Raw genomic sequence first — 22,100 nt, forward strand, 5'->3', positions numbered from 1 at the left:
TGGTGGTTGGGGGCAGCCCGTTCCTGCCTGCTGTACCTGGCTGGACACAAATATAGTGCGAAGCCCCACGTCAATTTTTTTTAAATTATTTCATGAATTTCCTGAAATAATTTAAAAAAATTGAAGTGGGGCTTCGCACTATATTTGTGTCCAGCCAGGTACAGCAGGCAGGAACGGGCTGCCCCCAACCACCAGCTGCCTATTTGTACCTGGCCGGACACAACAATATAGGGAAGGCCTTTTTTTCTTAATTATTTCATGAATTTCATGAAATAATTAAAAAAAAAGTACATGGGGCTTCGCCCTATTTTTGTGTCCAGCCAGGTACAACTAGGCAGCTGGGGGCTGGAATCTGCAGCGCAGGGAGGCCCAAGCTTTCTGGGCCCCCCCCCGCTACAAATTGCAGTCCGCAGCCACCCCGGAAAATGGCGCGTTCATAGAAGCGCCATCTTCTGGCGCTGTACCCAACTCATCCAGGGCCCTGGTGCGGTGGCTCACTGGGTAATAAAGGGGTTAGGGCCAGCTTGGTATTATCAGCTGGCCCCAAGCCCAAAATTCATGGGGTCACGCCAGTATTAGACATGACCGCCATGAATTGCTAGTAAAGTATTTAAAAAAAACACAACACCCAGAATAAAGTCCTTTAATTGAAATAAAGACACAATTCTTTATTGTTCTAAATTAAACCATACTTACCATCACACCCATTCCAGCTGAAGCCAACGATCTCCTGCAATAAAAGAAAAATAATAAACCAACCTCATCCTTACCTTTCCATGGTTCCCACGACAGCTTCAGCTCTGCTACATCGAGATGACTGGCTGGACCGCAGCAGAACGCTGCCATCCAGTCTGTCATCCCGCAGACACTGAGAAGCGCAGGCATGCTTGCGCTCCTCACTGTCTCGCTGTGACGGCATCCAGATGAGCCGAGGTCATGTCCAATGAACTCGGCTCACCTCATGCACGTCACTGACAGCGTGGGAAAATTCTCACGCTGAAGTGCTGAGTGCAGGAGAATTCTCCCACGCTGTCAGTGATGTGCATGAGGTGAGCTCATGTCCAATGAACTCAGCTCACCTCCTGCACGTCACTGACAGCGTGGGAAAATTCTCCTGCAATCAGCGCTTCAGCATGAGAATTTTCCCACGCTGTCAGTGACGTGCATGAGGTGAGCCGAGTTCATTGGACATGAACTCGGCTCATCTGGATGTCGTCACAGAGAGACGCTGAGCAGCGCAAGCAAGCCTGCGCTTCTCAGTGTCTGCGGGATGACAGGCTGGATGGCAGCGTTCTGCTGCGGTCCAGCCTGTCATCTCGATGTAGCAGAGCTGAAGCTGTCGTGGGAACCATGGAAAGGTAAGGATGAGGTTGCTTTATTATTTTTCTTTTATTGCAGGAGATCGTTGGCTTCAGCTGGAATGGGCGTGATGGTAAGTATGGTTTAATTTAGAACAATAAAGGATTGTGTCTTTATTTCAATTAAAGGACTTTATTCTGGGTGTTTGTGTTTTTTTTAACTTTGACTATGGGGTTAGTAATGGGGGTGTCTTATAGACGCCTCTCCATTACTAACCTGGGCTTGATGTCAGCTGGCATTATAAGCTGACATCAACCCCAACCCTATTACCCCCTGCCACCGCACCAGGGCAGCGTGGAAGAGCGAGGCTAAGTGCCAGAATTGGCGCATCCTATGAATGCGCCATTTCTGGGGCGGCTGACGGCTGGTGTTTCTAGCCTGGGAGGGGGCCAATATTCATGGCTCCCTTCCTGGGCTATTAATATCAGCCCCCAGCTGTCTGCCTAGCCTTTGCTAGCTATTAAATTAGGGGGGACCCCACGTCATTTTTTTTGGGGGGTCCCCCATTTTAATAGCTAGTAAAGGCTATGTATTCAGCTGGGGGCTGATATTAGTAGCCTGGGAAGCTCCGTGGGTATTACCCCCTTCCCAGGCTTCAAACATCTGCCCCAGCCGTCTGCTTAACCTCCGCTAGAGCCTAAAATTAAGGGGAACCCCACGCCAATTTTTTTAATAATAAATCCTTTATTTTAATACTAAATGACAAGTACAGTAACCAACACTATCACTGTACTTCATATATATGTGACTGACATGTTTCTATCTATCTAATCTATGTGTGATGCTCTATCTTTCTGTTCTAAATTGTCGGGTACCGCTGCTGAATTGCCGGCCTGCTTTTTTAAAGAGACAGTGCATGAAAACACTATTATTTTTTTAAATAAATCCTTTACACTAAATGACAAGTACAGTAAGCAACACTATCACTGTACTTATTATATATGTGACTGACATGTTTCTATCTATCTAATCTATGTGTGAAGCTCTATTCTTTCTGTTCTAAATTGTCGGGTACAGATGCTGAATTGCCGGCCGGCTTTTTTAAAGAGACGGTGCATGAAAACACTAATATTTTTTTTAATAAATCCTTTACACTAAATGACAAGTGCAGTAACCAACACTGTCACTGTGCTTCTTATATGTGTGACTGACATGTTTCTATCTATCTAATCTATGTGTGATGCTCTATTCCTTCTTGTCTAAATTGTCGGGTACCGGTGTATGCCGCTGCTGAATTTGCCGGCCGGCTTTTTTAAAGAGAGTGTCTTCTGAGCAGTTTGTCAGCTTTTGGACACCTTTGCAGGTGTTTTCTATGTGTTTCTATGTGTTTTTGTTTGCCTGCCATTGGTTTTAACGGTGTTCGACGGTGTTCTAAGGTGTTCGATGAACAGTTCGACGAACAGTTCCTCGAACATCCCGGTGTTCGACGAACCGAACCGAACCCGAACACTACGGGGGTGGCTCAACACTATTTACAAATGCTCATATAAAAAAAAAGTGTGAATGAGACCTTAAAGCGGATCTGTCAAAAGATTTTAAAACAAACGACATGCATTATAAAATAGATCTGTAAGACTTGATGAACTATCCATGTCAGAATGGCTGTATAATCCTCAAATAAAAATAACCTGTGCTGGACTCATAAAATGCTCATTTTAACTTTAGGCAGTGAAACTTTCAAAAGGGTTTATACAACCATTGGGACATCGATTTTCAAAGTAAGTACACCAGTCTCATCTTATAATATATAGTTTACAGTTCTTACTGTGAAATTAAGTCACGAATCAGCTTTAATTAGAGAGGCAGAAGTTATCACAATCACCATGCTGGTATAACCCTTAGACTTTATTCACACGTCAGTATTTGATCAGTACTTCATCAGTGTTTATATGCCAAAACCAGGAGTGGAACTTAGGCCTCCCTCACAAGTCAGTGTGTCCGGTACGTGTGGTGACAGTTTCCACACGTACCGGAGACACTGACACACGTACACCCATTTAAATGAATGGGTCTGCGCACGTCAGTGTGTTTCCACGGACCGCGTGTCTGTGTGCTCCACACGTAGACATGTCCGTTTTTGGCCAGAAGTACGGATCACATGGACCCATTCAAGTCAATGGGTCCTTGTAAGCACGTGCCGCACACAGATCTCATCCGTGTGACACATACCAGCGCTTGGGAATCAGCGGTACAGTTAGCACTGTTCCCAAGCCCCGAGTGCTGAACGCTGCCCTCATCATAGTCCCCTCCCGGCGCTGCTATCAGTACGAGCAGGTGATAATGATGAGAGGTGTAGTCTGCTCCCGGTGTCTCCATCTGTAAAAATAAGAATAAAATAAAAAAATCCTTACACTCACCTGTACTAAGAGTCCGCCGCTGTAATCCATGCGATCGCTCACACCAAGGACCCGGGGAGAATGACTCCTGCAACTTGCTGAGTCATTCTCCCCAGCTCCTCGGCGTGAACGGTCACATGGATTACAGCAGGGGACACTTAGGACAGGTGAGTATAAGGATTTTTTAAATTTTATTCTTATTTTTACAGGTGGACACAGCGGGAGCAGACTACTACCCTCATCATTGTCCCTGCTGGTGTTGATCACAGAACCAGCAGGGGACAATGATGAGGGCAACATTCAGCACCCGGCACTTGGGAACAGCGCTAACTGTACTGCTGATTCCCAGGAGCCAGTACGTGAGATCCTGATGCGGCACACGGTTGCCACACGTACGTCACACAGGTGCACACGGACCCGGATATCTCCGGTACTAGTTTTTCCAGTACCAGAAATATCCGGATGTGTGAAAGAGCCCTCAGAGAGAAAACCTATAATGAAAGCTTGACACCTGTGTTTTGGAGACACTCCTGGTTTTGGCATACAAATACTGATGAAATACTGATCAAAAATACCGATGTGTGAATGACGCCTTACTTAGACAGCATCACCTAAAAGCTACTGTTACTAGTGTGAAAGAGTATCTGATTTTCAGATACTCAGACATGATTTTCAGAATTGCAGCAAGCATGTATGTTCTCGTGTGTTCACACGCGTGCATGCAGTTAGCTGGTATACTTTGCTCTCAGCTTCAGAAGAATGTTTTCTCACTGATCATATACTTTCAGTGGGCACATATCTTAACGTCTGGCTTTGTAAACATACATTCGATTCCCAAGAAACACTGAGTTTAAAATAGCTGTTTTTAAACAGTCTGATCCCTGATTTTTGGCTGCTTTTATATATGAGGTTAAACTACAATTTGGTTACAGGCCAAAATAAAGATGTTCTCTACCTTCCCAGAGCATGAGGATTTCCCACCCTCAGATGCTGTGGGAACTCTGTGGAATCCCAGATGCATAACGTGTGCCTCCGTGCATTCCACTGCAATATCCCAGAACGCATAACATTTTACTCCAAAGTGCTAGTTTTCACATGAGAACAGGTAAGATTGTTACTGGGGAAGATGAAAAAAATTCAGAAGCTGTAATTAGCTAAATACCAATCATCATCAGTGTACAAAGAAGTACTGCAATAATAAAAAGTAATAAATATAAATGTGAGATCTAATGCACCATCTAATCCTTCCATGCAAGAAATAGATGCAAAAATTGCTTAGCAAAAAGGGGATTAACAACCAATACACAACAGTTTTATGATGTACATTTTAGTGGAAATCTACGCTTGCTCCCGGCTAGGGTAAAGTTTACTTTCTGCCCAAATTTGTTAAAAGGAGTAAGCCTCTGAACCATTAGCCTTGCCAAATTTTTCCTATAATTGTTCGTGGTGTTTTTAATGGTGTTTTATCTCTTTTTTTCTGATAAAACAAGCTTTAAATATGCGGAAAGCCTATAAAAAAAACCATAAAACAGTATAACTAGAGCATGCTACATCTGAAATAAAACTTTCTTTTATGAGTTCCAAAAATTACTATTAAGTCCAAAATGCACTACACTTAAAATTTTTTTTTAGGTGCTTCTTACAATTTTTAAAATGCAACATTTTTTAGAGATTCCAATTTTCTAATGAGCGCCTCTATAGGAATATAAAACATATAAATGAAAAAATGTCTTAAAAATGCCAAAAAGCACATGGGTCCTAATTCATCAATCAGCTTTCGCTGGATGTAGAACCATTTGAACTGTCAACATTTACTTTTAGGCAAGTTGAGCAAAAGCTTTGTTACTTTTATTTTTACATCAGTTCTGGACAGCTCCACCCACTTTTTGAAAATGGGCGGTGCTTAGACGGGAGGAGTGTGGCTGAGCTCGGCTGGCAAATCCATCATACTTTACACCAAAAAGGTGGTGTAAGCTAGAACAGAAATATACTCAGCACACAGTACACAACAGCTGGATTTGTTCTATTTTTGGTGCTTCCGATATTTTGTGCATATACTATATGGATTGTGAATATAGGTGTTTAGGACGGGCTACAGTTTGAATTACATGAGGGATGCCATTTTATCTCATTCTTGAACAAACCCTTATGTTTACGAAGATATACACTTATGTCGTCCAATCGTCACATGAAGTCTAAATGTTTTTTTACATTTTTTTCAGGCAGATTGGCTCATGCCTTATGATTAGTGTTGAGCATTCCGATACTGAAATATCGGGTATCGGCCGATATTCACTGTATCGGAATTCCGATACTTAATTCCGATACTTTTATAATATCGAATACCGGAATCGGAAGTTCCCATAATGCCTGCGCTCTGCAGTGTCTCTGAAGGATGACAAGCTGGATGGCAGCGCTCAGCTGCGATCCAGCTTGTCATCAGAATGCCATCCCAGCGTGGGAGAATTCTCCTGATTGTTTAAAAGCCGGCGCGCGGTAAAAAGCCGCCGGCTTTTAAACAATCACGCAGCCCCATACTGCTTCCCCGCAGCCTCCCACCCCGATCCTCCGCTCCCCTCGCCACCTCCCATCCCGATCGTAAATTAGGACCGGGCGGGGAGCACAGCACCAAGGAGCGAAGGACCCGGGCGGGGAAGCCGGCAGTGAAAAGACTTCACCGCCGGCTTTCCCGTTCTGTGCTGCGCTTTCCCGCCGGTTATTTCAAATGAACAGCTGAGGTATCAGGTGATGCCGATCAGCTGTTCATTTGAAGTAGCCGCGGTGCCCTCAGAGGGTTCATGTGAGTTCATGCTTGACTGCATGAACTCACATCAACTTTCCCACGGCCGCACAGGTCAGCCTCACCTCCCGGACCCGTCATGATTAGTGTGTGTGCGGGGTGTGTGTGTGCGGGGTGTGTGTGTGCGGGGTGTGTGTGTGCGGGTGTGTGTGTGTGCGGGGTGTGTGTGCGATGTGTGCGGGGTGTGTGTGCGGGGTGTCTGTGCGATGTGTGCGGGTGTGTGTGCGGGTGTGTGTGTGTGCGGGTGTGTGTGTGTGCGGGTGTGTGTGCGGGGTGTGTGTGCGGGGTGTCTGTGCGATGTGTGCGGGGTGTGTGTGCGGGGTGTCTGTGCGATGTGTGCGGGTGTGTGTGCGGGGTGTCTGTGCGATGTGTGCGGGTGTGTGTGCGGGCAGACATAGGCCGATGTGACACTACTACTCCCATCGGCCTATGTCTGTCCCCCGTCCACTCCTGCCAGCAGGATCAGCTCGATGGGAGCAGTAGTTCCCATCAGCCTGATCCTGCTATTTAAATTGCCCTACTGTGTCCCCAATAAATGTTAGATACATGTCATTGGTGGCCAGTGGTTACCTAAAAGAAATTAGTTCATACATTACCTGTCCCCGCCGATCGCCACCTAAAATAAAGTAAAAAATAAAAAACTACACCTATACTCACCAAGACACCTAATTCCCCGAAGCCATCGATCTCCTGTAATAAAATATAAAATAATAAACCACAACCTTATCCTTACCCCTCCGTAGCAGTCCACGAGTGTCCCACGAAGATCTCCAGTTCAGAGCAGCCACATAGAATGTGACCGCTCTGAACCGCTGCCGCCGCTAGAATGACGGGGCCGTAAGGGTTCACCGGAGTTCAGGCAGCGCTGCTCCGGTTAGCTCCTTTACGGCACTGCTGTATCGTGAGAAATTCCCACGGTACAGCACTGCCGTAAAGGAGGTCTCCGGAGCTGCGCTGCCTGAATGCACTCCGGTGACCTCAGTCAGTGGCTCCCGCTGCCGGGAGCGGACGTGTTCCCGGCAGCGTGAGCTTACAGCAGCCATGCACAGCTGTCACCATCTCCAGATGTGACAGCTGTGCATGGGAGATCAGCGCAGGAACGTGGACAGGTAACTATTTTTTTTTTAGTAAACTAAGAATTAAATAAAATGGTGTTTTATTTCAAATAAATTATTTTTTTCTGGGTGTAGTGTGTTTTTTCTTTTTAACACTTTGTAGGTTAGTAATGGGGGTGTCATATAGACGGCCATCATTACTAACCTGGGCTTCATGGCAGCTGGCGCTGACATGAACCCCACCACTATTACCCCCTGCCACCGCACCAGGGCAGCGTGGAAGAGCGAGGCTAAGTGCCAGAATTGGCGCATCCTATGGATGCGCCATTTCTGGGGCGGCTGACGGCTGGTGTTTCTAGCCTGGGAGGGGGCCAATATTCATGGCACCCTTCCTGAGCTATTAATATCAGCCCCCAGCTGTCTGCCTAGCCTTTGCTAGCTATTAAAATAGAGGGGACCCCACGTCATTTTTTTTTGGGGGGTCCCCCATTTTAATAGCTAGTAAAGGCTAGGTATTCAGCTGGGGGCTGATATTAGTAGCCTGGGAAGCTCCGTGGGTTTTACCCCCTTCCCAGGCTTCAAACATCTGCCCCAGCCGTCTGCTTAACCTCCGCTAGAGACTAAAATTATGGGGGATCCCACGCCATTTTTTTTTTAAATAAATCCTTTATTTTAACACTAAATGACATTTGAGGACTTAATAAAGATGCAGTCCCTAAATTATTATTTATTTTTTAATAAATTTTTCCCAAAACTTTTGACGTGGGCTTCGCCATATTTTTGTATGCCAGCCAGGTACAGAATCCAGCTTCTATGAACGCGCCATTTTCCGGGGCGGCCGCGGACTGCAATTTTCAGCGGGGGGGGGAGGGCAAAAAGCTTGGGCCTCCCTGCGCTGCAGATTCCATCCCCCAGCTGCCTAGTTGTACCTGGCTGGACACAAAAATAAGGAGAAGCTCCACGTTTTTTTTTTTTTAATTATTTCATGAAATTCATGGAATAATTAAGAAAAAAAGGGCTTCCCTATATTGTTGTGTCCGGCTAGGTACAAATAGGCAGCTGGTGGTTGGGGGCAGCCCATTCCTGCCTGCTGTACCTGGCTGGACACAAATATAGTGTGAAGCCCCACGTCAATTTTTTTTTAATTATTTCAGGAAATTCATGAAATAATTAAAAAAAAATTATGTGGGGCTTCGCCCTATAATTGTGTCCAGCCAGGTACAGCAGGCAGGAACGGGCTGCCCCCAACCACCAGCTGCCTATTTGTACCTAGCCAGACACAACAATATAGGGAAGCCCTTTTTTTCTTAATTATTCCATGAATTTCATGAAATAATTAAAAAAAAAAATGTGTGGCGCTTCGCCCTATTTTTGTGTCCAGCCAGGTACAACTAGGCAGCTGGGGGCTGGAATCTGCAGCGCAGGGAGACCCAAGCTTTCTGGGTCCCACCCGCTGCAAATTGCAGTCCGCAGCCGCCCCGGAAAATGGCGCGTTCATAGAAGCGCCATCTTCTGGCGCTGTACCCAACTCATCCAGGGCCCTGGTGCGGTGGCTCACTGGGTAATAAAGGGGTTAAGGCCAGCTTGGCATTATCAGCTGGCCCTAAGCCCGAAATTCATGGGGTCACGCCAATATTAGACATGACCGCCATGAATTTCTAGTAAAGTATTTAAAAAAAACACAAACACCCAGAAAAAAGTCCTTTAATTGAAATAAAGACACAATTCTTTATTGTTCTAAATTAAACCATACTTACCGCCACACCCATTCCAGCTGAAGCCAACGATCTCCTGCAATAAAAGTAAAATAATAAAGCAACCTCATCCTTACCTTTCCATGGTTCCCAGGACAGCTTCAGCTCTGCTACATCGAGATGACAGGCTGGACCGCAGCAGAACGCTGCCATCCAGCCTGTCATCCCGCGGACACTGAGAAGCGCAGGCATGCTTGCGCTCCTCAGTGTCTTTCTGTGACGTCATCCAGATGAGCCGAGGTCATGTCCAATGAACTCAGCTCACCTCATGCACGTCACTGACAGCGTGGGAAAATTCTCCTGCACTCAGCGCTTCAGCGTGAGAATTCTCCCACGCTGTCAGTGACGTGCATGAGGTGCGCCGAGTTCATGGGACATGACCTCACCTCATGCACGTCACTGACAGCGTGGGAAAATTCTCACGCTGAAGCGCTGAGTGCAGGAGAATTCTCCCACGCTGTCAGTGACGTACATGAGGTGAGCCGAGTTCATTGTCGGCTCATCTGGATGCCGTCACAGCCAGACACTGAGGAGTGGAAGTATGCCTGCGCTTCTCAGTGTCTGCGGGATGACAGGCTGGATGGCAGCGTTCTGCTGCGGTCCAGCCTGTCATCTCGATGTAGCAGAGCTGGAGCCGTCGTGGGAGCCATGGAAAGGTAAGGATGAGGTTGCTTTATTATTTTTCTTTTATTGCAGGAGATCGTTGGCTTCAGCTGGAATGGGCGTGATGGTAAGTATGGTTTAATTTAGAACAATAAAGAATTGTGTGTTTATTTCAATTAAAGGACTTTTTTCTGGGTGTTTGTGTTTTTTTTAAATACTTTACTAGAAATTCATGGTAGTCATGTCTAATATTGGCGTGACCCCATGAATTTCGGGCTTAGGGCCAGCTGATAATGCCAAGCTGGCCTTAACCCCTTTATTACCCAGTGAGCCACCGCATCAGGGCCCTGGATGAGTTGGGTACAGCGCCAGAAGATGGCGCTTCTATGAACGCGCCATTTTCCGGGGCGGCTGCGGACTGCAATTTGCAGCGGGTGGGGCCCAGAAAGCTTGGGCCTCCCTGCGCTGCAGATTCCAGCCCCCAGCTGCCTAGTTGTACCTGGCTGGACACAAAAATAGGGCGAAGCTCCACGTTTTTTTTTTTTTAAATTCATGAAATTCATGGAATAATTCAGAAAAAAAGGGCTTCCCTATATTGTTGTGTCCGGCTAGGTACAAATAGGCTGCTGGTGGTTGGGGGCAGCCCGTTCCTGCCTGCTGTACCTGACTGGACACAAATATAGGGCGAAGCCCCACATCAATTTTTTTAAATTATTTCATGAATTTCCTGAAATGATTTAAAAAAAATTGACGTGGGGCTTCGCACTATATTTGTGTCCAGCCAGGTACAGCAGGCAGGAACGGGCTGCCCCCAACCACCAGCTGCCTATTTGTACCTGGTAGGACACAACAATATAGGGAAGCCCTTTTTTTCTTAATTATTTCATGAATTTCATGAAATAATTAAAAAAAAAAAATACGTGAAGCTTCTCCCTATTTTTGTGTCCAGCCAGGTACAACTAGGCAGCTGGGGGATGGAATCTGCAGCGCAGGGAGGCCCAAGCTTTCTGCCCCCCCCCCCTCCCCCCGCTGAAAATTGCAGTGCGCAGCCACCCCGGAAAATGGCGCGTTCATAGAAGCTGGATGCTGTACCTGGCTGGCATACAAAAATATGGCGAAGCCCACGTCAAAAGTTTTGGGAAAAATTAATTAAAAAATAAATAATAATTTAGGGACTGCATCTTTATTAACTCCTCAAATGTCATTTAGTGTTAAAATAAAGGACTTATTTTAAAAAAAATTGACGTGGGGCTTCGCCCTATATTTGTGTCCAGCCAGGTACAGCAGGCAGGAACAGGCTGCCCCCAACCACCAGCTGCCTATTTGTACCTGGCCGGACACAACAATATAGGGAAGCCCTTTTTTAAAAAAATTATTTCATGAAATAATTAAAAAAAAATTGACGTGGGGCTTCGCACTATATTTGTGTCCAGCCAGGTACAGCAGGCAGGAATGGGCTGCCCCCAACCACCAGCTGCCTATTTGTACCTGGTTGGACACAACAATATAGGGAAGCCCTTTTTTTCTTAATTATTCCATGAATTTCATGAAATAATTTTAAAAAAAAATGCGTGGGGCTTCGCCCTATTTTTGTGCCCAGCCAGATACAACTAGGCAGCTGGGGGCTGGAATCCGCAGCGCAGGGAGACCCAAGCTTTCTGGGCCACCCCCGCTGCAAATTGCAGTCCGCAGCCGCCCCAGAAAATGGCGCGTTCATAGAAGCGCCATCTTCTGGCGCTGTACCCAACTCATCCAGGGCCCTGGTGCGGTGGCTCACTGGGTAATAAAGGGGTTAAGGCCAGCTTGGCATTATCAGCTGGCCCTAAGCCCAAAATTCATGGGGTCACGCCAATATTAGACATGACCACCATGAATTTCTAGTAAAGTATTTAAAAAAACACAACACCCAGAAAAAAGTCCTTTAATTGAAATAAACACACAATTCTTTATTGTTCTAAATTAAACCATACTTACCATCACGCCCATTCCAGCTGAAGCCAACGATCTCCTGCAATAAAAGTAAAATAATAAAGCAACCTCATCCTTACCTTTCCATGGCTCCCACGACAGCTTCAGCTCTGCTACATCGAGATGACAGGCTGGACCGCAGCAGAACGCTGCCATCCATCCTGTCATCCCGCAGACACTGAGAAGCGCAGGCATACTTCCACTCCTCAGTGTCTGGCTGTGACGGCATCCAGATGAGCCGAGGTCATGTCCAATGAACTCCGCTCACTTCATGTACGTCACTGACAGCGTGGGAAAATTCTCCTGCACTCAGCACTTCAGCGTGAGAATTTTCCCACGCTGTCAGTGACGTGCATGAGGTGAGCTGAGTTCATTGGACATGACCTCACCTCATGTATGTCACTGACAGCGTGGGAGAATTCTCACGCTGAAGCGCTGAGTGCAGGAGAATTTTCCCACGCTGTCAGTGACGTGCATGAGGTGAGCTGAGTTCATTGGACATGAACTCGGCTCATCTGGATGACGTCACAGAGAGACACTGAGGAGCGCAAGCATGCCTGCGCTTCTCAGTGTCTGCGGGATGACAGGCTGGATGGCAGCTTTCTGCTGCGGTCCAGCCTGTCATCTCGATGTAGCAGAGCTGGAGCTGTCCTGGGAACCATCGAAAGGTAAGGATGAGGTTGCTTTATTATTTTTCTTTTATTGCAGGAGATCGTTGGCTTCAGCTGGAATGGGCGTGGCGGTAAGTATGGTTTAATTTAGAACAATAAAGAATTGTGTCTTTATTTCAATTAAAGGACTTTACTCTGGGTGTTTGTGTTTTCTTTTAACTTTGACTATGGGGTTAGTAATGGGGGTGTCTTATAGACGCCTCTCCATTACTAACCTGGGCTTGATGTCAGCTGGCATTATAAGCTGACATCAACCCCAACCCTATTACCCCCTGCCACCGCACCAGGGCAGCGTGGAAGAGTGAGGCTAAGTGCCAGAATTGGCGCATCCTATGGATGCGCCATTTCTGGGGCGGCTGACGGCTGGTGTTTCTAGCCTGGGAGGGGGCCAATATTCATGGCACCCTTCCTGGGCTATTAATATCAGCCCCCAGCTGTCTGCCTAGCCTGTGCTAGCTATTAAATTAGGGGGGACCCCACGTCATTTTTTTGGGGGGGTCCCCCATTTTAATAGCTAGTAAAGGCTAGGTATTCAGCTGGGGGCTGATATTAGTAGCCTGGGAAGCTCCGTGGGTATTACCCCCTTCCCAGGCTTCAAACATTTGCCCCAGCTGTCTGCTTAACCTCCGCTAGAGCCTAAAATTAAGGGGAACCCCACGCCAATTTTTTTTTAAATAAATCCTTTATTTTAACACTAAATGACAAGTACAGTAATCAACACTGTCACTGTACTTCATATATATGTGACTGACATGTTTCTATCTATCTAATCTATGTGTGATTCTCTATTCCTTCTATTCTAAATTGTCGGGTACAGATGCTGAATTGCCGGCCGGCTTTCTTAAAGAGACGGTGCATGAAAACACTATTATTTTTTTAAATAAATCCTTTACACTAAATGACAAGTTCTGTAAGCAACACTGTCACTGTACTTCATATATATGTGACTGACATGTTTCTATCTATCTAATCTATGTGTGAAGCTCTATTCTGTCTGTTATAAATTGTCGGGTACAGATGCTGAATTGCCGGCCGGCTTTTTTAAAGAGACGGTGCACGAAAACACTAATATTTTTTTTAATAAATCCTTTACACTAAATGACAAGTACAGTAAGCAACACTGTCACTGTACTTCATATATATGTGACTGACATGTTTCTATCTATCTAATCTATGTGTGATTCTCTATTCCTTCTATTCTAAATTGTCGGGTACAGATGCTGAATTGCCGGCCGGCTTTCTTAAAGAGACGGTGCATGAAAACACTATTATTTTTTTAAATAAATCCTTTACACTAAATGACAAGTTCTGTAAGCAACACTGTCACTGTACTTCTTATATATGTGACTGACATGTTTCTATCTATCTAATCTATGTGTGAAGCTCTATTCTGTCTGTTATAAATTGTCGGGTACAGATGCTGAATTGCCGGCCGGCTTTTTTAAAGAGACGGTGCACGAAAACACTAATATTTTTTTTAATAAATCCTTTACACTAAATGACAAGTACAGTAAGCAACACTGTCACTGTACTTCATATATATGTGACTGACATGTTTCTATCTATCTAATCTATGTGTGAAGCTCTATTCTTTCTGTTGTAAATTGTCGGGTACCGGTGAATGCCGCTGATGAATTGCCGGCTTTTCATGTCATTCTACATTATTCTTAGTTGTTTTACTTCATGTAGAATTAACCTACAAGGAAAGAAAGGGTTTATTTTCATTCCGATATTTGTGTCCCATTGACTTGCATTGGTTTCCGGTATCGGAATCGGCGATATCCGATACTTTTTGGGTATCGGCCCGATCCAATCCGATACGATATTTCCTGATATCGGAAGGTATCGCTCAACACTACTTATGATTTCTTTTTCTTTCACTGGATTAATATAGGGAAACAAAATCCACAACCTCTCTCATTCCCTGGTTGAACATGATGGACATACAGTATATTGTTTTTCAACCATATTAACCCCTTTACCCTCGAGGGTGGTTTGACGTTAATGACCAGGCCAATTTTTACAATTCTGGCCACTGTCACTTTATGAGGTAATTACTCTGGAACGCTTCAATGGATCCCCCTGATTCTGAGAATGTTTTTTCGTGACAAATTGTACTTCATGATTGTGGTAAAATTTCATCGATATCACTTGCATTTATTTGTGAAAAAAATGGAAATTTGGTGAAAATGTTGAAAATTTTGCAATTTTCAAAATTTGAATTTTTATGCCCTTAAATCAGAGAGATATGTCACACAAAATAGTTAATAAATAACATTTCCCACATGTCTGCTTTACATCAGCACAATTTTGTAACCAAATTTTTTTTTATTAGGGAGCTATATGGGTTAAAAGATGACCAGCGATTTCTAATTTTTCCAACAAAATTTACAAAACCATTTTTTAGGGACCACATCACATTTGAAGTCACTTTGAGGGGTCTTTATGACATAAAATACCCAAAAGTGACACCATTCTAAAAACTGCACCCCTCAAGGTGCTCAAAACCACATTCAAGAACTTTATTAACCCTTCAGGTGCTTCATAGGAATTTTTGGAATGTGGAGGAAAAAAAAATTAACATTTAACTTTTTTCACAAAAATGTTACTTTAGACCCAATTTTTTTTTATTTTCGCAGTTGTAACAGGAAAAAATGGACCCCAAAATTTGTTGTGCAATTTCCCCTGAGCACGCAGATACCCCATACATGGGGAAAAACCCACTGTTTGGGCGCACGGCAGGGTTCGGAAAGGAAGGAGCGCCATTTGACTTTTTGAATGTAAAATTTGCATGAATTATTTGCGGACACCATGTTGCGTTTGGAGAGCCCCTGATGTGCCTAAACAGTGAAAAAACCCCACAAGTGACACCATTTTGGAAACTAGACCTCTCAGGGAACTTATCTAGATGTGTGGTGAGCACCTTGAACCCCCAAGTGCTTCACAGAAGTTTAGAACATTGAGCTGTAAAAATAAAATTTTCACATTTTTGCAACAAAAATGTTTTTCAGCCTCCAATTTTGCATTTTCATGAGGGTAACAGGAGAAATTGCACTATGCAATTTGTTGTGCAATTCCTCCTGAGCACACCAATACCCCATATGTGGGGGAAAACCACTGTTTGAGCGCACGGCAGGGCTCGGAAGAAAAGGAGCGCCATTTGACTTTTTGAATGCAAAATTTGCTTGAATAATTAGCGGACGCCATGTTGCGTTTGGAGAGCCCCTGATGTGCCTAAACAGTGGAAACCCCCCACAAGTGACACCATTTTGGAAACTAGACCCCTCAGGGAACTTATCTAGATGTGTGCTGAGCACCCTGAACCCCCAGGTGCTTCACAGAAGTTTAGAACATTGAGCCGTAAAAATCTAATTTTCACATTTTTCCCACAAAAATGTTTTTCAGCCCCCAATTTTGCATTTTCATGAGGGTAACAGGAGAAATTGCACCATGCAGTTTATTCTCTTGAGTAAGCATATACCCCATATGTGGGGGAAAAACCATTGTTTGGGCACATGGCAGGGTTCGGAAGGGAAGGAGCGCCATTTGACTTTTTGAATGTAAAATTTGCTTGAATACTTAGCGGATGTGCCCCTGATGTGCCTAACCAGTGGAAAACCCCCACAAGTGACACCATTTTGGAAACTAGACCCCTCAGGGAACTTATCTATATGTGTGATGAGCACCCTGAACCCCCAAGTGCTTTACAGAAGTTTATAACATGGAGCCGTGAAAATAAAAAAATCAAACTTTTTCCACAAAAATTTATTAGCCCCAATTTTTTTTTATTTTCACAAGGGTAAGAGGAGAAAATGAACCCCAAAAACTGTTGTGCAATTTCTCCTGAGTACGCCAATACCCCATATGTGGGGAAAATACAGTGTTTGGGTGCACGGCAGAGTTCAGAAGGGAAGGAGAACTGTGTGACCTTTTGAACGCAAAATTGGCTGGAATTGAGAGCGGACGCCATGTCGCGTTTGGAGAGCCCCTGATGTGCCTAAATAGTGGAAACCCCCCACAAGTGAACCCATTTTGGAAACTACACCCCTCAAGGATTTTATCAAGGGGTATAGTGAACATTTTGAACCTAGAGGTACGACACAGAATTTGATAACATTCGGTCATCATATTGAATAAGTTGCCATTAGTTTTGAGCGCAAGGGCTCGCTACTTGAGTTTGCATTGGGTACTCGGGTATGCACCATGTATCGCGCGTGCTTGAGTGACATGCTCGAATCCCCGCTCGCATGTTTCATGGTTATTAGACACCCAAAAAAAACATGCGGGGATCACTCGTGCATGGCAGGCAATCCCCGCAAGGTTTTTTTGGCCACGAAGCATATGGGGCGGAGACTCGAGCATGTCACTCGAGCACCCGCGATACTCAGTGCATACCCGAGCACCCGATGCAAACTCAAGGAGCGAGCACTTGCGCTCAACACTAGTTGCCATATCGTCATCTTTTTTCTTTTTTACTTTTGAAAAAAATCCCAACCCTAACCCTAACCCTAGCCCAACCCGACCCCAACCTTAGCCGGTGCAGGTCTGGTGACTGTGGAGGCCAGGTCATCTGGCGTAGCACCCCATCACTCTCCTTCTTAGTCAAATAGCCCTTACACAGCCGGGAGGTGTGTTTGGGGTCATTATTCTGTTGAAAAATAAATGATGGTCCAACTAAACGCCAACCAGATGGAATAGCATGCCGCTGCAAGATGCTGTGGTAGCCATGCTGGTTCAGTATGCCTTCAATTTTGAATAAATCCCCAACAGTGTCACCAGCACCCCCACACCTCCTCCTCCATGCTTCACGGTGGGAACCAGGCATGTAGAGTCCATCCGTTCACCTTTTCACAAAGACACGGTGGTTGGAACCAAAGATTTCAAATTTGGACTCATCAGACCAAAGCACAGATTTCCACTGGTCTAATGTCCATTCCTTGTGTTCTTTAGCCCAAACAAGTCTCTTCTGCTTGTTGCCTGTCCTTAGCAGTGGTTTCCTAGCAGCTATTTTACCATGAAGGCCTGCTGCACAAAGTCTCCTTTTAACAGTTGTTGAAGAGATGTGTCTGCTGCTAGAACTCTGTGTGGCACTGACCTGGTCTCTAATCTGAGCTGCTGTTAACCTGCGATTTCTGAGGCTGGTGACTCGGATAAACTTATCCTCAGAAGCAGAGGTGACTCTTGGTCTTCCTTTCCTGGGGTGGTCCTCATGTGAGCGAGTTTCTTTGTAGCGCTTGATGGTTTTTGCAACTGCACTTGGGGACACTTTCAAAGTTTTCCCAATTTTTCGGACTGACTGACCTTAATTTCTTAAAGTAATGATGGCCACTCGTTTTTCTTTACATAGCTGCTTTTTTATTGCCATAATACAAATTCTAACAGTCTATTCAGTAGGACTATCAGCTGTGTATCCACCAGACTTCATCGCAAAAGGGGTGAATACATATGCAAATGCCAATTTTTAGTAATTTGATCCCATAAATTTAATTTATGCCTATATTTTTCTCACTTCACTTCACCAACTTAGACTATTTAGTGCTGATGCATCACACACAAATCGGATCACAAAAATATTTAAACACCAGTTGTAGTGTAAACAAAATAGGTAAAAAGCCAAGGGGCGTGAATACATTTGCAATTCACTGCACATACAGAAAACTTGGAATCTCGATTTTTGTGATCTCTGGTGGTCCTTGCAGTACTACCCCCATGATTCATGCATGGCCTAACTATCCAATGGATACTGGTAAATATTGTTTATGGGACAAACCCTTTAAATAATTTTTTTGGTAAATTCTTTTCTACCTTGGGCACAGTTTAGGCTGCTGTATAAATGTTTACATTGATCACACATTACCTAGTGTGTGAAATATGCGCCTGAGGGTATGTTCTCACATAGTGTAAATGCACGGACTTTCCATCTACGTTTTATGAATGTTATGACATTTTTAGAAATCTTTTATAATATTCACAGCATAAACTGACTAGCTCAGTGGATTTGAAATCTATAGCATGCCAATTTATCCTGCAGCTGTAAAATTTCACTCTTTGCACTATTTTTTCTAGATATCTGCAGGGGAAAATACTGCTGCAGGTTTCAATGTGTCATTTGTGCTGCAGAAGGTCCTATAGTAGGAAAATACCCTCAGGGTATCTTCACACCGTGTCTTTTTCTGGCAGTTAAAAACGTCCAGTTGTCAAGTGGAAGACGGTTCAGGAATCAGTCCATTCGTCTAGCATTTTCTCAACCTTTGGTAAGTCTGAGCGTTTTTTTTGCTTGGTTCCTGAAGCAATTTTTGCAACATTTTTTCATGGCAGTGTCAGTGTTTTTAGTTTTTCCAAGGTTTTTTGGTTTTTAGATTTTCCAACGTTTTTTGGGTGCAACTGAATAAGACGCTTGTGTTTATTGAGGCGAAAATGCTTAAAAAACACTTAAAGAGATGTCTTTTTTTAGCTTGTTTACTGTGGGTTTTTATAAGCACTCAAAAAAAGTCACAAAAAGATGCAGTTTGAACATACTCTTAAATTGTATGTATTTTCCGAGCCTAGTTTCCAGATTTACGTACTGTTTGTGGGTAATTTGTGCAGGTGACATATTACAGAAGGATGCTGTCTCATTTTATTTAAACTTGTTTTGCACATCTAGTTGGAGTTTATAATGAAGCCCCAGCTCAAAACTATTTTGGGAATTACATAAAACTTTGTTCTGATAAAAAATGTCCTTTATAACCTTGTACACAGAGTGAAGCGAGGGCTCATAGACTTTCCACCTAGCCCATACACTGCTCTGTGCAGGATTTGAGCAATGTTACCTGTTGCACTGTGCTCCTCAATGCATTTTTTTGAGAGATCCGTAGGGGGTCTAAGAACCCAGACCTCCCCCAATCAGCATCTGTAAGGGTGTGTAAGATACTGTATATACATATAAAATTAACTAAAATGTTAGGTATACTTTTAGCTCTTTTATATTCTTTTTTTGTCTATGAGTAGAAGACCTGATAGGTTATCATTAAACACTGTAAAAACTGACAGACATGATCATAAATTATAGTCATTAGCAACATTGCCTGCAGCTTAGACATACCAGATCTTTTAGAATATATCAGAGACTTGCTTAAAGGAGTTGTCCAGTACTTTTAAAAATATGTCAATGTGTTTTAATGATAAATAGAAGCTTCTTTCTAATTACCTCCTGGTGCTGTTTCTGCCTGTGAGCGGCACTATCGGTGGCCGCTCACAGGCATCACGTGACCCCCGGCAGCAGCCGGCTCTAACATCCGCTGACATCACGACAAGTCCAGGCTGCAGCCGAGGGTCCCTCTTCGCATTCCACCGGTGGCTGCTGGGTTGTGGGCGGGGTTACCTCGCGCGTCACGCCCGGCATCCACCGCACGCTCTCCTTGTCCCCATTCATTGGGAAAGCGCGCGTCGGATGCTGGGTGTGACGCGGAGACCCCAGCGCTGAGTCACGCCTCACTTGACGTGACGTCAGTGTGGGTCACGTGCTGCCTGTGAGCGGTCACCGATAGCTCCGCTCACATGCAGAAACAGCACCAGGAGGTAATTAGAAAGAAGCTTCTATTTATCATTAAAACACATTGACATATTTTCAAAAGTACTGGACAACCCTTTTAAATAGCAAATATCACGGCAAAAGGGATCTATGGGAATGTAACATTAGATTAATGGGGCATTTCCATCTCAGATAATTATGGCATATTCCTTAAATCCCCTCATGAATCATAGGTTGCTTGTTGTATCAAGTTGGACCAAGAACAGAGAAATGACAAAGAATCATATGGTGGCAAAGTTGTGAATATTTGATGGATTCTTGGCCACCAATCCTTTCATCCTGTCCACAGTGGCTACCTCATCATCCAGGATGGGAATCTATGGACATACATTCCTAAAATTTGGGCAGGTCTCTATGGTTGGACCAACATCTATCAGAGATTTATGGCATTTATTGTAGATATAAAAGTCTGAGATGGGAAAACCCATTTAAAAACTGCTTTTTATGGAAATTTGTATTTTGTGCATAAACTCTAAACCACAGGGAATTATTCAGCATAATGCAATCTAACAACACAGAGCAAGGAACTACTATTGTGGGAACCACAGAGATCAGCATTCAGCAGTAATCTGTGGAGAAAGCAGAAGCAAGTAGTGTTGAGCGAGTATGTTCTGTTAACCCTTTCACCGAGTATGCTTGGGCCGAGCTCCGAGTATTTACAGTTGTTCGTTGATAAGGTTAAATCGCTCCCGTGTTCATGATTTGCAACTGTTTGACAGCTTTATTACATGTGAGCAATGTCTATTTCTTACACATTCCTCAAATGGAATAAAGCTGTCAAACAGTTGCAAATCATGCACACGGGAGCGATTTAACCATATCACCGAGCAGCTATAAATACTCGGAGCTCGGCCCGAGCATACTCGGACAGAACATACTCGCTCAACCCTAGTAGCAATTGTTCGATTCCACAGAAACTCAACGACATGGGAATGGATACACATATATAGTTTCTATTGAAATCAATGGGCTGTCTTATTTAATGCATGAATGTTTTGGACCTACCAGAGTGGCAAGCATTTCTTGTGGCAACTTTCCAGTCTGCCTTACAGATGAGGTCCTGAGAGCCATTGGTCTGTTATTTCTCATGAAAATGTACAAATAAATTGAAAACTTTCTAAGGCTTAGTTCACACAAACTGCTGAACTTATCGGGCCAATTATATCTGAAAATTGTTGCTGTGACTTGCACCTTGCACAGTTCTCTGGAGATGGACTTTTAAGCTTGAGATTGTTGATATTGCTCAACAATTTTGGTTCTCAAGTCCTCAGACAGTTTTCTTTTCCTCTGTTTTCTATGTTTAGTGTGGCACACACAGACACACACACAAAGTCAACTTCTCCCCTTTTTATCTGGTTTCAGGTGTGATTTTTATATTGCCCACACCTGTTACTTTGTCACAGGTGAGTTTGAACGAGCATCACATGCGTGAAACAAAGTTGTTTACCCCCAATTTTGGAAAGGTGCCAACAATTTTGTCCGGCCCATTTTTGGGGTTTTATGTGAAATTCTGTCCAATTTGCCTTTTCTCTCTTTTTTTTTGTGTTGTTCCAATACACAGAAAACAAATAAACATGTGTATAACAAAACATGTATAATTGCAATAATTTTCTGGGAGGAATACTTAATTTTTTGGAACAATTTCAAGGGTGCCAACACTTTCGGACATGAATATATACTGGTTCATTACAAAACTTGTATTATTGGTCAGTACTGTTATTTTTTTTAAGAACTATATGCCCAACTGTATTTTTCAACCTGTGTCAACCTTTGTTGTCAGCATGGTCCATGTAGCAGCCACAGGCAACATCCAATATTTAGAGAAATTCGATAGGAAGCCTGTCCCTGTGGGCAATGGATGAACCATTCAAAAGATTCAAGACTTTTCCTACATAATTATTAGGCAAAAAGCTTTAATATTACATAGATATCACATTAAAAAAATATTAAATACAAAAGAAATATGTTTCCATGAAGTTAC

The 22,100-nt window shown here is 43.9% G+C and overlaps 1 protein-coding gene across 4 annotated transcripts in view; it reads right to left on the reverse strand.

The window, feature by feature from the left end:
- The window catches only part of RGS17 (regulator of G protein signaling 17), a 197,238-nt gene that overhangs the window by 39,824 nt on the left and 135,314 nt on the right, over positions 1 to 22,100 (reverse strand). The window lies entirely within an intron of this gene.

This window comes from Phyllobates terribilis, unplaced genomic scaffold (genome assembly GCF_046119375.1).
Source record: "Phyllobates terribilis strain yellow unplaced genomic scaffold, ASM4611937v1 Scaffold_3__8_contigs__length_932513732, whole genome shotgun sequence".
NCBI lineage: Eukaryota > Metazoa > Chordata > Amphibia > Anura > Dendrobatidae > Phyllobates > Phyllobates terribilis.